The following is a 15,195-nucleotide window of genomic DNA, read 5'->3' as shown; positions in this document are numbered from 1 at the left end:
GTGCAGGTGTGGAGCTAGCGGGACAGGCGAGGGCGTGGTGTACACATAAGGTACCAGATGGAACAAATCGCTTTCACAAGAACACGTGTAGGTATACATATATCCAGCCTTATCGTAATATTATATGTTTAGTGCATCTATGTAGTACATCAGTCACTATATATAAGCTCAAGCCATGCCATAACATGATTAATACAGCTAATGACTACGTCTACGTCAGTCATTATTAGCTCAGTTCTTAAAGGTCCTTGAAAGATTTGAGCCAGTGTTTCAGTTTCTGAGTAATTATTCCAAGCTTTTATGAAATTGAATAATGAAATTGGTAAGTCACATTTTGGACACTCCCTACTGAACTCGTCTTGTTCCATTTCCTGCAAAAAAAAAAAAAAATATTCATCTGACATAATAATGCTAGGTCCCAAGAACTAATCTGTAGTATAGCATCCGCTCTTTTCCTTCCATTTGTAGTTCAGAGGATTTGCAGATTTAGCACACCCGCACATGATTATAATGAATTGTGCCCGTGACAGCTTTTGTGTGCAGTCTTTACACATGGGGCTGAAGTGAAACAGGACAATATGTAAATAAATAAAAAATAAATCAGTTATAATTTCAAGATGAATTAAAAGCTGATAATTATGTGAATTTGCAACAAACTGTTCTTTTTAGATGGAGAGAGAGAGAGAGAGAGAAATGGGGTTTAACGTCCACTCCACACAAACCAGGTCATTGAGGGACTAACATGGTTCAATTTTATCTCAATTTGATTGCGCGTAGCTTTCTTTAGCATTGGAAGGAAACCGGAGAAAACCCGATAAGTTGGACAGGCGAACATACTCCTTGTCACATACAACCGGGGAATCGAAACCACGCCATTTGACTCAATGACACAACGCGCACGTGCCAACCATTAGCCCCCCCCCCCTTTTTAGATAGACACAGCAAGTATCCCTCACTACACCTTCACATAACTTACGTTAATAATCTAATGTGGTTAAATTATCGGGAACGAAGTACCGCCCTGTGGTGTATTTGGAACAGAATCATGTAGAATTTCCATCGGAATGGTCGAACGCGTGCTCTGTAAATTATAAGTTAACTGAACAAGTCATAGGCCCGATTTGGGTTTGTAACTGAGAAGGAGCTGGGTCGCCGGTTTATTGGGTTTTCTCTCGACTCCTTTTATAGGTTAATGAAATATAGTGAGTTAATGAAATAACAAGTACAATCGTACTATGGACCGGGGACTGACTATGTTATTGGATCAAATTCGATGAAGAATTGTTCAAAGAAGAAGCATTGAGACATTTTCACAGTATTTTATAGAACGGGCTGAGTAATTATATAGGCCCATTTATTATAAGAAGGTTGCACAAGCGTCAGTCTGACACTGTCTGTTGTTACCATGATTTTGATTACTGACCACAAAGCAGAATTATTTCATATGATCGAGAAAATGTATACAAATAATAAAACCAGATTCCAGTGTCACATTTCACCGCTGGTAACCGCCTATACTAAGACACAAATATTATGAATCATCAACAGTACCACGGCCACTTTTCCTTGTTTACGTTAGGCCTACAATAGTCCAATACAATGACGAGTGTGGATCGAAGAAACTAAACCTCGGCTAGACCCCTTGGTTACGGCCAAATGATAGCTGTAAGGGGCTAAATTACAATTTAACGGCCTACACTAAGCCCGAGAACGCCCGTGGCATTGTAAATAAATGAACATGCGGTTATGTTATGCACTCGGTGTTTTGACAGACTACAACCAACGTAGCAACTTCCAATATGGCGACTCTATTCTACCGGAAGTCAGTAGCTAATAGCCTATCTAGTCTTTATAGGATATCTATGGGTTTAACGTCCTACTGTTCTGCTCCTATACTGGGCTATTGAAGACGACGTCATAATAAGTTCGTAGGTAAAAAATGTTGGCATTTTTGAACTCGCGAGTATCGATTTCCTATACGTCGTTAATACATTTATTTACACAAAAGTCAACCGATTCGGAGATTTCAGCGATTTTCTGGTCCACTGGCGGTCATCTTGGATTTATGTTAATTATGCAACCGATTTCTGTTGCAATTTGTTCTAGGTGCATTGTTATCTACACCCGCCTAGCTAGACATAATTCGACCACGTGATTGTGGTAATAGGCTTAAGCGGCCCACACACATTCAATTCTTTCGTCAATTAATTGATGTCAATTAATTGTTGACGAAGAAATAAAACGTGTATGGAGGACATTGACGGCGAATTTATTGAAACTGCTAAAGACCCCTACTTGCAAGTAAATTTGGGGGGGTTGGATGGCCGAATTATTAGCACGTGCGAGCTGTTTTATAAGGTCTGTCATTGAGTTAACTGGGGTGGTTTTGAATCCCTGGTTGTAGGGTCGCCTGTCCAACCTCGTGGGTTTTCTCCGGGTCCTCCGGTTTCCTCCCACTGCTAAAGACCCCTACGCTCAAGCGAATTATTGAAATAAAATTGAACCATATGTTAGTCCCGAAATGACCTAGTTTGTGTCGAATGGACGGTAAACCTCATTTCTCTCTCTCTCTCTCTCTCTCTCTCTCTCTCGCAAGCAAATAGTTGAAATGAAAACGTACATGTTAGTCTCGAAATTACCTAGTCTATATCGAGTGGATGTTAAATCTAATTTCTCTCTATTAAGAAAAAACATTATACACACCGCCATCTTTTTCTCTGTTAGAAAATGTAGCAAAAATAATTATGCTATCCTTTTCGTACAAACCAGCCCAGTTTACGTTAAATTGTTTGATTATTGACTCGGCATGTGCATAAATATCTAATTATATAAAATGGAAGCAATAAAAAAAAGAACCGCGATAGAAGGATTTAGCTCTTACATGATGTATCTTTAACCACTTTTATTTCCTGACATATATCTGGGATTTCTCATTTAAACTGCTGAAAACCGTTGTTAAATAATTTGTCATTAATGCAATGAGGTAATAAATTGTTACCTGACACAGTAGACTGCACTAATATAATAGTGTATACTTGTGGTCCTGTAATGTCCCCCTTTCTTTCTCGTTTGTTGGTTAGAATTGTCACAAAACATATCAGGCGGTGATGCTCTGGGGTTGGGAGGGGACTGCAAGTGTGTCCGAGATAAAAGAATAAAGACAAACATAATCTATTTTTAGTAACATGTTTTGGGGATATTTTGGTAAGACTAAGAGAAAGATAAGATCTTACACAGATTCCGTCTAGGAACTACTCCACCTTATACACGGTTCGAAAGCTGGGGAAATTCTGACTTTTCTAACAATTATTTATTCTAAGTTGTATACAAAATAATAAACCTACGGAGGATGGATATGTTTTAATTTTTTCGGCGACATGCGATATAAACATACAGCTTTGAGAAATGTGTAATTTGAGATTTTTCAATAGAGAATCCTTGGATATTCGGAAAAATAACAAAAACCACCAGCCTTTCATCACCCAGACCCCCCCTAAACGCCCACTCTTCCAATACCCACAGATAGTCTAGGGTAAAAGATAGATATTGCGAACTATATTTTTTCCTATTGTGATCATACTTAAGGGCGTGTATTTAACTAAACCTGTTTTATCTTATTAAGCGGAGTGATTTAAGTGAACCGTGTACTCCCTCAATAGTTAGCATATTGAGGGTCCCGGATTGGCTTCATAGTCTAACAAGCTACAATACCTACTCAGCAGCATATTATCTTTTTAATAGCTACGTATTTAGAATTTTACAATGTCGCAGGTTAGTAGCTTTCTAAATTTACTAGTATTTATTATCACATATTTAGAGAAACAAAAAACCATTAAAAATATTAATGGTTTGATATTTTCATACGGTGTTTTACGGAATTAAAATATTACATGAAGACTAAACATATCAAGTTCACTTGTAGTTAAAACAATAGATTGAAATGTCTTCAAATTTATTCAGGTAACTGTTTCTGTACTCTAATAACCCTAATAAGAACACACGACATTTTCCCGTAGAAATTACATGTTGTTTTCACTTAGAATGTCATATGACGAATTGGCCTACTCTTGAAGTGAAATTTTCATTTTGTTCAAGCAACTGTTTAAGTAATCGAAAATCAGACTTTTAAAGGAATTACTACTATCACAGAAAGGCAACGGGGAAGAGAGGAAATTTAGAAATAATTGTCACTGTATCTACAAATGGCAACAAGGAAAACATCACAAAAGACTTTGAGGACTGATACTATTTATGATATAATACTTGTGTTAATATGATGTGTTTTTCGGTGAATAATATGTTTAAAAGTGGGACACATTGGATATGCTATAGGTAACTTACTTATGACCGTATATTGCGTCCCCAAACAAAATGCATGTAAGCATAAATATCACAGACGCGCAGGTTTTCATAAATATAATTTACGTATAATATTATTCAATATAGATTCCTTCGACATTGAGTGCCTAAATGTATTCAAACGACAGAGAAAAATATATTATTGAATAAAATATAACATTAAGATTTCAAATCTAAATGTCATTACTATTACATCCTTAGGCATATCTTTAAGTGTAAAGACTATTTCTAGTTCACATAATAAAAGGGCCAATCTCAAATTGTATTTTGGAGAATGTTTAATTTTGTGTTAAAGGCCCTTAAAATCCAGTACGTTAGTGTCGAGCAACTAACTCAATATACGTGATACGTTTTTAAACCTCATAAACCTGTCAATCTTCATCTGGAAATGGAGACCGGTGTCCCTTAAGCTGTATTATACGGTGTCTGGATAAAACCAGACTTTTATTTTATAAAAATAACGTGTAGGTGAAACTTACTTTTCGTTGTCCAGGGATAGCACATGGGTGACGAACGGTATAAACCGCTAAAGGAACGGCAATAGATTATCAGGTCACTCAACGGAAAAAAAATGCCCGGAAATAAGCAGTTATGACGTTCATGTCAAAACGACTCAGTATTTTGAGCTGAAATTTTGAGACAAGGTAAATACACCTCTCCTCTATATTAAGTAAATACACTACTCCTCTATATTAAATTACTTGCTATGTTGTATATATCGTCATTTCGTTTTAAATGCACACGTCGACATAGCGCATGGCGATATTTTGCGAACACGTCGATATATACTGAGGCGAAATGGAATATGTTAACAAAGCTTTAGAAAAGCAACATTTAAAACGAAATAGGGATATATTTAATAGCGCGTTGAATCAATTAACTTGGCAAAAAGTGTCTTTTCAGAGATAAAATCATCAGAACAATCACAATATGTTGACATATTACCAACTTAATATTGCGGTATCTATCGCGCTATTGACTCCTATAGGCTACAATAGCTACATGCTCCAGTGGCTTTATAAGTAAAAAAGGGTTGTTTTCATGTTGAAATAGATCTGCATTGCAAAACGTATGCTTTCAAGAAAACAAATCCATACAATTAAACTCTAATGCTAAGTTACCACTATCACGATTCGCTCTACGAATGAAATCTTGGTTTTAATCGCGGAGTAATCGTGGTGATCCACTGAACCTATCATGTCTTATATATTGAGGTCAGTCGCAGCACGTATACCAGCCCGTGGACTCAATAGAGACTTTTGGCAAGTGGAATTTTTCCCATCCGTATAACGTATCCGTATCGTCACGTGATACGTTGCGTTAATTTAGTTTTAGAGTTTTGGGTAGCTGAGCTGAGCGTAGTTCTATTACAGCATGATGGCAGTTATCTACCAAGATCAATATCAGTACTAGTCAAGTACCTAGCCTACAAATTCCTGAAAGGAGTAAAGTCGTTCGACTTTCGCGGAGTTATTTAAAAAAAAAAAAAAAAAAAATAGTGTCGAATCTTATTAAAAATAAAGGTCCCACCTCCCTAAATTTAGCACGTAGATCAACAAGCGTGCATACAGATAGGAAAATATGAAAATTCCGCGAAAATCTCATCCAAAGTAATAATTAAATTCCAGTCTTTGCCATGGTTAAAATCACATCAAATATACACCTTCGTTCTAGGATAGACATATATAGATTCATAAAAACGCTACGACACAACATTTCAGCGTCTAAAAGTAGCAAAAAAGACGACGACTTTTTCCGTATTAAAGCTGTTCGATACGTGCTGCCGTATCCGTGTGCCGTATCACGTATGAGAAATACACACGAATTGATGACGTCACACGCAAAATCATTACGGATACGCGATACGGACCAGGAATTTACGCTTGCCAAAAGTCTCTAATAAGGACATATTATCCTAACTCATCGCACGATGGGCCAATATTTCGATCCATGATATTACTAATATTAATGCATGGTTAGGTCAGAGTCGTCTTTTCTCTATTTTCGATATATTTATAACTCAGCCTCTCTCAATGGTGTTTTCCAATGTGATTATAGGTCAAACCACTTTACCTATATATGGTCCAATGCTTCGGCACAACCCTCTATTCTGAATCATATACCACTGAATTGATGTTACATAACTCCAGGGCTTAAACCGACCCATTTCAATTTACCTGAATACGTTTTGTACTTTAAAATAATTCTTACTTCCAATTTTTATTATAACATAGTTGGATAAAGTTATTAAATAAATTTGAACAATGAAAAGTATTTACTAGAGACTAAAATTAGAAAAGAAGAGATATCTTAACAGTTTGTAATGGCATATCTCATCTTTGTAGTCAGTCTATTGTTAATATACTCCCCAAGTGGGTGTATAATACATCCGTCTGTGGGGTATACATAAGTAAAGTTGTTTATTTCTGTGGTTATATTAAGAAGACATGTGAAAATTAATATACAAATACTAACAACCACCCAAGTGGACCTATATGTCACTATTTAACATACACAAATTGAAATATAATAAGTTGAGTATTTACAATAAGTACAATGTCTATTTGAGCTCTAGGCATTCCTTGCCATATCAGTTGAAAAGTTTGTTTCTTATACGCCTCCGGTATGCGCGATTCAGAAATTTAGCACATCGACGCGGTAGATTGTTTATGATGTATATTAATTTATCATTATCTTGCATTTGTGAGAATTTTAAGCATTTCGCTTCATTCACTATTGTCGAAGATCGCTGTTTAAGGAACTGTTTAAAATAAAGTCTTTCTCATCTTCTGTCTGTACAGTTCTGTGCATTTGACGGATTCGATCTTCGAACGATTCACCCTGTTTCCACACGAAGGGTTAAACACCGCATCTAAACTGAGCCAGTATTTGTGGGCAAAATTAAGGGCTAGTTAATTCTCAGTTTTAAACTCATTTTTAAAGACGGCATAAGTTCTGAGTTTTGGGGATTTGTTGAATTTTTCCTACCATGACGCCGCTACATTTGACAAAATCTTTGATTTTATTACATTGATATTTATTGTTATAGTATTCAGAAAGATTTAGTTTCTCAAATATGACTTTCATATCAGCACACCAGTTTTTATTAGAAGTAGCACAGCGGAAATCGTTTTCAAACACTTTCTTTGCCAGTCTATCGTTGTCTTGACTTAAAAGTCTATTCCAGAATTGAAACATTTTGATCCATCTTCTTTGTTTGTAAGGCATCCACCCAATGTCCCAACTCATTCCTGCAAAGGGATATATCGGTGTACTCCTCGTAGAAATCGCATAGCCTTTGTATAATTTCGTTTCATATCCCCATACTACAGCTCCATAGTTGGCAACGGGTATGACGCAGGCCTAGATGATTTCGTGCATGTTTTAAAATCAAACTCTTTAATATAGGTTTGATATAACCGAACGAAGGGCTCGCTCAGCAGCATTGCTTAGAGTATTGGCTGTGTTATCATGCAAAACAACATATCTGTTATTTCCAACACTATCGACTTCTTCCTAGCTAAGTTTAAATTTAATGTCAATTCTTGTGACATTACCCTCGACCATCATCAGGAAAAACATTCTCGGTCTAACGTACTAAAAGACGTGGTGGGCTTGTTTAATAGGACATAAAGGGGAGCCCTATGGAAATTTAAATCATTTTGATCGTCAATTACTAAGCTACTTCATATATAAGAAATCTAAGGACAGAGTCGATGAGGCTCGTGGGAAGATTTCCAATGCAGAGTTATATATCCGTTCACATTTTAATCTTAAAGATTGTCGACGTGACATAGTTCTTGGCGGATATATTTTTTTTATTAAAAAGAGATCTGCTATGAAATTCAGAACCTACTAACCCATGCCTAGCTGGCCCATCATTAATCGAAATAACCTACCCCATCAATCTAATCAGAAGGCACGCGATAACAGTTTCGGATGGAACAAACAACACAGATCCCGTGTACCTGTTGTCGTGTATAAAAAGGAACCTCTCACAGTTGGAATTCGAATTATAAGAGTAGGTCTTAGCTCCGCTATCCGGACAAAATCGTTCATAACACACTGCGTGGCGCGTGTCCGATTTTATTAGCCCGGTTGATGCAGTAACATATGACGTTTTTCATTTCCCAATACCTGTGTCGTCAAAACAAATCACGATAAATCGGAATTAATTTTATGTCGAGCGGTGATGAGTCCCAAAGTTTACATTTGTATTCAAGTGTAGACTTAAATACTTCAACATTCATTTAGCTGTGTAGGTAGAACGTGACATTATATATGTATATTATAATCTCCATTCAGGCAGTCATCCATAAACATACGTCTTAAATTACACGTATCTCTAAAGAAATCATACATTCTAGACGTTATTTTGCAATTTTAAAGACGCAATAAGTCTATACAAATCAGAATAATATTTCGTCATAAATAAGCCATTAAACATGGAATAATATGCATATTAAATTAGACATTATACCAGTCTTAAAGCTCTGTTACTTAAATATCATAAGGCCTGTCATTGAGTCAACTGGTTTCGATTCCCCGGTTGTATGTGACATGGAGTAGGGTCGCCTGTCCAACCTCGTGGGTTTTCTCCGGGTCCTCCGGTTTCCTCCCACTGCTAAAGACCCCTACGCGCAGGTGAAATATTGAAATAAAATTGGACCATATGTTAGTCCCGAAATAACCCAGCTTGTGTCGAATGGACGTTAATATCTCTCTCTCCCCCCCCCCCTCTCTCTCTCTCTCTCTCTCTCACACACAATTTCTTCAATAAGTTAGAGTGTTTATATCTCGAAATGTGTGTTTGTTTTAAAGATTAAATATATTTGTGTATGGCGATTATATATATTATATATCATGTTTTGGAGGATTTCTTTAAAAAGCTCTCACAGACTTGGGTTACTAAACGAAAATGTTTTTTTTTTCTTAAATTAACTAAGATACCATTCTTCTCATTTAGCAACTTGTATATTATTATTCACTCTCAAGTAAGTATTGGGTGGCCGCTTTGGATTATGTCTGTGTTCTCAACTTTCCTTCCGCACAGGGGCGTGCTGGCCCCGAAGGGGCCCAGGAGGCCCGCGCGCCGATGGCGCGCCACTGGTAGGGGGATGAAAATTTCCGCGTGAAAATTAGAGCTCTCAGGGGGGCCCGCTTATACGGGTGGACTTATTGTTTAATGGGGGCCTGGGAGGACACCGTCCTCCTAAACTCCCTGCCAGCACGCCCCTGCTTCCGCAAACGACTAAGATGCCATGCGCCCATTTGTGGTAATAAACAGTGGTGTAGTTTACTGTGCACCATTCTCACCCCTATCCCTATTTATCTTATACAACGAATATAATGCTGTTTGGAAGGTATTTACACCCGAAGATCACCTCCCCCATATTTCGCCTCCATCCCCGCAACGCCCAAGCCCACAATATTGAATTCAGATTCAGCAACCCTGAGATAAGATATTTAGCGTTAAACTTATTTCTCTTTTTTCCTTTCACCAGTACGATAAAGGCACATATGATCAACAAGGTTATGGACAGCCACAGCAAGGTTATGAACAGCCACGGCAAGGTTATGGACAGCCACAGCAAGGTTATGGACAGCAAGGTCATGCTCAGCATCATGTATCAAATACAACTGTGGTTATACAACAACCTGCCGCACAAGTAAAAGGCAAAAGACAATGGCGACATGGAATGTGCGGCTGCTTTAATGATATACCCATCTGTAAGAAATTAATCACAATAGTATCGTCGGTTGAGTTTTTTTAAGGAAATAAATAACTCCCTCGCAATCTAGTTATTTCGATAAACGGAACCCAATCAATCTTCATATCCAGTAAACGGGTCCGGGAGGTTTGGGAGTTTCGGCGCATAATAATATAATCCAACTAAATTACAAAAGTCCGTATAGCTCTTCTAATACTCATGTCAACAAAACGCATTAGAAATTTACAATCCGAAATATCTTAAATTTGTAAAACCATTCTATCAAGAGCTATGCCATGTGTTGCGTTCACAAACTTCCACAAATTTTACAGAAACTAAAAAAAAAAAAACAACATTATTTCAATTTCAGGCTTATTGTCTACATGTTTTGGACAATGTTACGGTTGTTACATGGTGACCAAAGCGGATGAACATTGTTGTCTTGGGTGGTGTTGTCCTGGTTACTTGTTACCACTTCGATCTTACGTCAGAGGGCGTCTCGGAATTGAGGTATTTTTAAATGAGAGAAAATATAGTGAATACATTCTTATTAAATCCGTTTGTTTGTTAACATCAAGAAATCTGACAATGAAGGCTGGGCTAATGAAGACGAGCATACGGCATACAGTGTGCTATGAGGGAAATTTTGCCCGGACAGCGGCAAAGGGATCTTTTACGTGCACGCCAATGTGTACTCTGTATACAGGACTTCGGTTTTTCGTCCTATCCGAACCACTGGACAGCTGTCCTTGTTAGGCCATCCGGCTAGCACCACTGATAAGGGGAACCCGCGCCGGAAAAATCCATGGAGGTTTCTTGGCTAAAACCGTGGCTCCCCTTAGTATATGACCCCAAGACTCAACGCATAGGGCCTACTTAGTACTGAGAAATATGAGTAAGGCAGACATTTTAAATATGTAAAAGAAATTGAAATAAACGTTTTAATTTAATATACGTCCATATTCTCATGTGGATGTATTATGTCGTCGCCCCTCTCCGTCCGCACGTCAGGACACATCCGTACACATTTGTTTGTAGTCACTCTACAGGTCACAATTTTTTATCCGATTTTTGATGATACTTAAAATATATGTTTATATCCCAAAAATCTTGATTCCTTTTGATATTGACACGTGTCGGACCGTAACCTCAAGGATGGAATTTTTGCCCTATGAACCCTCTAGATGTCACAATATTTATCCGCTGTTACGAAACTTAAAATGTTCGTTATATCCCGACGATCGCGGTTCCTTTCGATAATTTGCATGTGGACGTATATTGTCGTCGCCCCTGTCCGTCCGCCCATGGTCCGTGGATCCGTGTGTCCGTCCGTTCACATTATGTTTGTGGATAATGTACAGGTCTCAATTTTTAACCGATTTTGACGAAACTTGAAATATAGGTTGACCCCCCAAAGATCTTGGTTCCTGTCGATATTCTCGCATATCGGACCGTAACTTTTTTTGATTACTGACCATGATTGTATGAAAGTTCGCGTTTTTAGCTTGTGGGCCCTATAACAGTTACACTATAAACATGGTGGAAACGCATGTAATACATGTGCCAAGGTTGTGGGTCCTATAGAGGCCACAATTTTTATGACGAAACTTGAAATATGTGTTAACTGGCCTTAGTGTGTATCAGACATTCTGTTCCGGAGTTCTGCCCCCCCCCCTCGACACCCACCTGCCCTTTACTTAAAATACGACACATGTATAAGGTTTGGGGGCCCTCGGAGGACACAATTTCTGTCCGATTCAGATCTACGCGTTCGGCGTACATCGACAGTTCGGTAAGTGGCAGAGCAAATGGTTGGTTGCTCGATTCAATGCGCACACATTGACATCGGTGCTTCAGTAGGTCATGCGAGTTTTTGTAAAATTGTAATCCAAATTATCAGCTTTCAGAAAATATCAATTTTGTCCATGTGTGATAAGGCATATAATCTTTTTACTATGAACCTTCTAATATTCCGTATTTCGATCCGATTTATCGAAATTAATGTAGGCTATGCACGAAGCTAAAGTAACCTACCGTGGGATAATTATCTCATTAATGACCCCCCAATATATAGTTTTTCTTTAAGCTAATTAGCTTGAGGCTGCTTTGATTTGACAGTCTTTAACTGTTTTAGCTCTTGGGGTAATGAACTCCCAATATATAGTTTTTCTTTAAGCTAACTAGCTTGAGGCTGCTTTGATTTGACAGTCTTTAACTGTTTTAGCTCTTGGGGTATTGAGCTGAAATTTTCCTCTTTAAGGAAACAATTTTTCTTTCTTGTTATCATGATTAAGTGTATGCATATCGAATCAACACCAATAGCGGTGAATGCGGATCACGTGAAGGCTCATGTGACCCCTTGGTCGTACAAACTGGATACGATCAGTTGCCGTTTGCGCGTATATTATTATATTATTATGAAATCATTTATAGCGCATGCTTTCACAAAATGTGTTCAGATGCGCTGTACAATATACATTACCACATCAAAAAAGAATTTAAATATGAAAAAACATTTAAGAACCTATAATAAAAGACTATAAAAGTTGTATAAATAAAAACATGCAATTCAGAATAAAATAGTATTGTTAAATATGAAAAACTCTGTAAAGTTGCAAGAATCGACCATTATAGAAAAACTGGGTTGCCGAAAAAGTAGAACACGAACAACTAGCAGCAACTGATCGTATGAGTTCGATTTTGGTGCGAATCAAAACTCACCTACTTGTTTAATACAGCCTGTGTCGTTAATTCACTTTGAATTATTAAGGAAATATACCCGTATTACACAACAAACATTATTATTATTTATATTTAAAACACCGTATCTTAATACATGGAGGTTATGTCCTGTATATTTGCTTTGTGTTATTTGGGAATGCACTTGTAATAAACAGTCGACTGCAGAATATTGATGTTATAATCAACAAACTAAACAATCCTTATTTTGATCATTGTTCATTGTCCCCGATGCAGCTTTGATTTTCTTCGTTCTTTGTCCATCTCTTGCAAATCTGGGCGTACAGCAAAGTTAACAGTAATAATTTCAAATTTCAAGACAATTATAATTTTTATTTATCTAAGACCTTGGTAAGTAATACTGAAGTATCTCCATATTTAGGATTCCATGCAATAAATCTGACCTCATGATATTTTCCAGGGTAGCATTTTTAATGATTTCTGCGCTGTGGCGTGCTGTGGACCATGTGTGATGTGCCAGGTGGCCCAAGAATTGAATGAGAGCAATAATTCTGGCGAATGGCAGATGTCTTAAAATATATTTATTACGGATCTTTCACTTTGCGGTAGTCTCCGTCGCTTTAATCCAGATTGTCTCCGTTCGACGGCAACGAATTTGTCTGAACCAAATAGAGCCAATTGTGTATGTTCGCGTGTATCACTCCTACAATGGTTTTTGGTAAATGTTTCATTTCACCAGTTAATATTTTTGAAAATTTCCAAGACACGATGGGCGTCGGTTTTCTCTCAACCAGTCGTAACATGCGCGAATCTCCGTATAACATTTGGCATTGTTTGGAAACTTGACACTATTTTGTCCAACCCAGAATTCGCTGTAGTTGAGGCCGAGACAATTTAGACTGGAGTCATCGAGAATAACGGTACTTATTTTGAATGGAAAGATCTAAAATAGATTATAACAGATCAGCAGCATCCCTAATATCTATACATTTCCTCGACATATGTATATTAAATATGTATATATTTTCTTTGGTCTATTTCCGTGCTTGATAACAATTTGTTTTACATCAATCGAATTAGATTACAATTTTCTATTGTTTTGGGTTGTTTTTCTTTTTTTTCTTTTTTTCTTTTTTTTTTGTTCCACTGCATTGTAACGGAGAACAACCCCAAATATGACACGAAACCAAATTAATATATTGTGTAGGATATACCACCATGTAATTTTAGACGAATTAATCGATAACATTAATATTCGTATGCCGCACCATAAAGTGTCAAACATATTTTCTATGATGTATATACAGTTATGCTTTAGACCCAGTTTGTTCTGAAATAAACAATTTCTCATCACTTGATATTAAAGCGAGGGTCTGTATCTTATATTACATAAATTCAACAATTAATGTAAGGTCATGCTGATGGCCCATAGCGCAGCAAGCATTGGTTACGATAAGGGTGACATGAAATAAATTTATTGTTATCATAAATAAATGTTTTTAACCAGAGTGTGTTTTATGAATGCTAATAAAGGAGCTAGACCTTATTAATTTAGGCCAAAAGACTAATTTTAGTTTCGCTTTTCGATTAAACTGTCGACAATCAGGTTGATCTCAACACTGGCTCTCCCTGTGGATCTCAATTTTACAAAATGCAAATCAACACATTAAACTTAATTAAATTGGCAATCCTACGTTTTATACACAAATCAAAGGAGTTTTTTTTTATTAAAAATAATACGAATAATACAACTGTATTAACATTTTATTGTATTACTAATTTATATATGTACAATTGTAAACCATTGGTTTAAAAAACTTTCTTTTTTATATCAAAATAAACATTTAATGTTGTTGTCGGGTTGTTTGTTTGTTGTGCTGGGAAGTAACTTGCACGTTACTCTATGAAGATATCCCTTTAATAACAAATGAAATGAAATGGGGTTTAATGTGCTACTGTTCTGCTCAGCCTGGGATAATGAAGACGGTCACAAGCAATGCAGTGTGCCATGAGGAGAATTTTTACCTGCTCTTATATCGAATTCCAACTGCCAAGGGATATTTTACGTGCACGCCAATGTGAACATGGGGCCTCGGATTTTCGTCCCATCCGAACGACTAGACAGCCCCCGTTCTGCACCACTGACAAGGGGAAACCACTTACTCTTGAAGCCACCGTGACAACCCCCTTTAATAACTTCGTCCAACTTAAAATGTCAATTTAAAATAAATTATTGTATACCCAAGGGGAAAAACATAATTCATTTTAAAACAAATCATTTTTCCGTGAAACGCCAACTTTTTTATTTTATTTTATTCTATTTATTTATTAATATATTTTATTTTACTGCTATTAACGCAAACTATAAAATTATACAAAACAGCACATCTTAAATCAACTCTGTTTTATAAGAAAGAAAAACAAT

General features: G+C 36.9%; 1 long non-coding RNA gene across 1 annotated transcript; it reads left to right on the top strand.

The window, feature by feature from the left end:
- The first annotated feature begins 3,630 nt into the window (after nucleotides 1-3,630).
- On the top strand, nucleotides 3,631-14,625 carry LOC126832675 (uncharacterized). The gene is made up of 4 exons (XR_007684797.2): nucleotides 3,631-3,771; nucleotides 9,864-10,089; nucleotides 10,441-10,580; nucleotides 13,231-14,625. It is a non-coding gene; the product is annotated as an uncharacterized LOC126832675 (long non-coding RNA).
- Nucleotides 14,626-15,195: the final 570 nt, after the last annotated feature.

Source organism: Patella vulgata, chromosome 9 (genome assembly GCF_932274485.2).
Source record: "Patella vulgata chromosome 9, xgPatVulg1.2, whole genome shotgun sequence".
NCBI lineage: Eukaryota > Metazoa > Mollusca > Gastropoda > Patellidae > Patella > Patella vulgata.
Note: the sequence above shows the minus strand (reverse complement) of the source record. Positions and strands in the feature narration are given on the sequence as shown.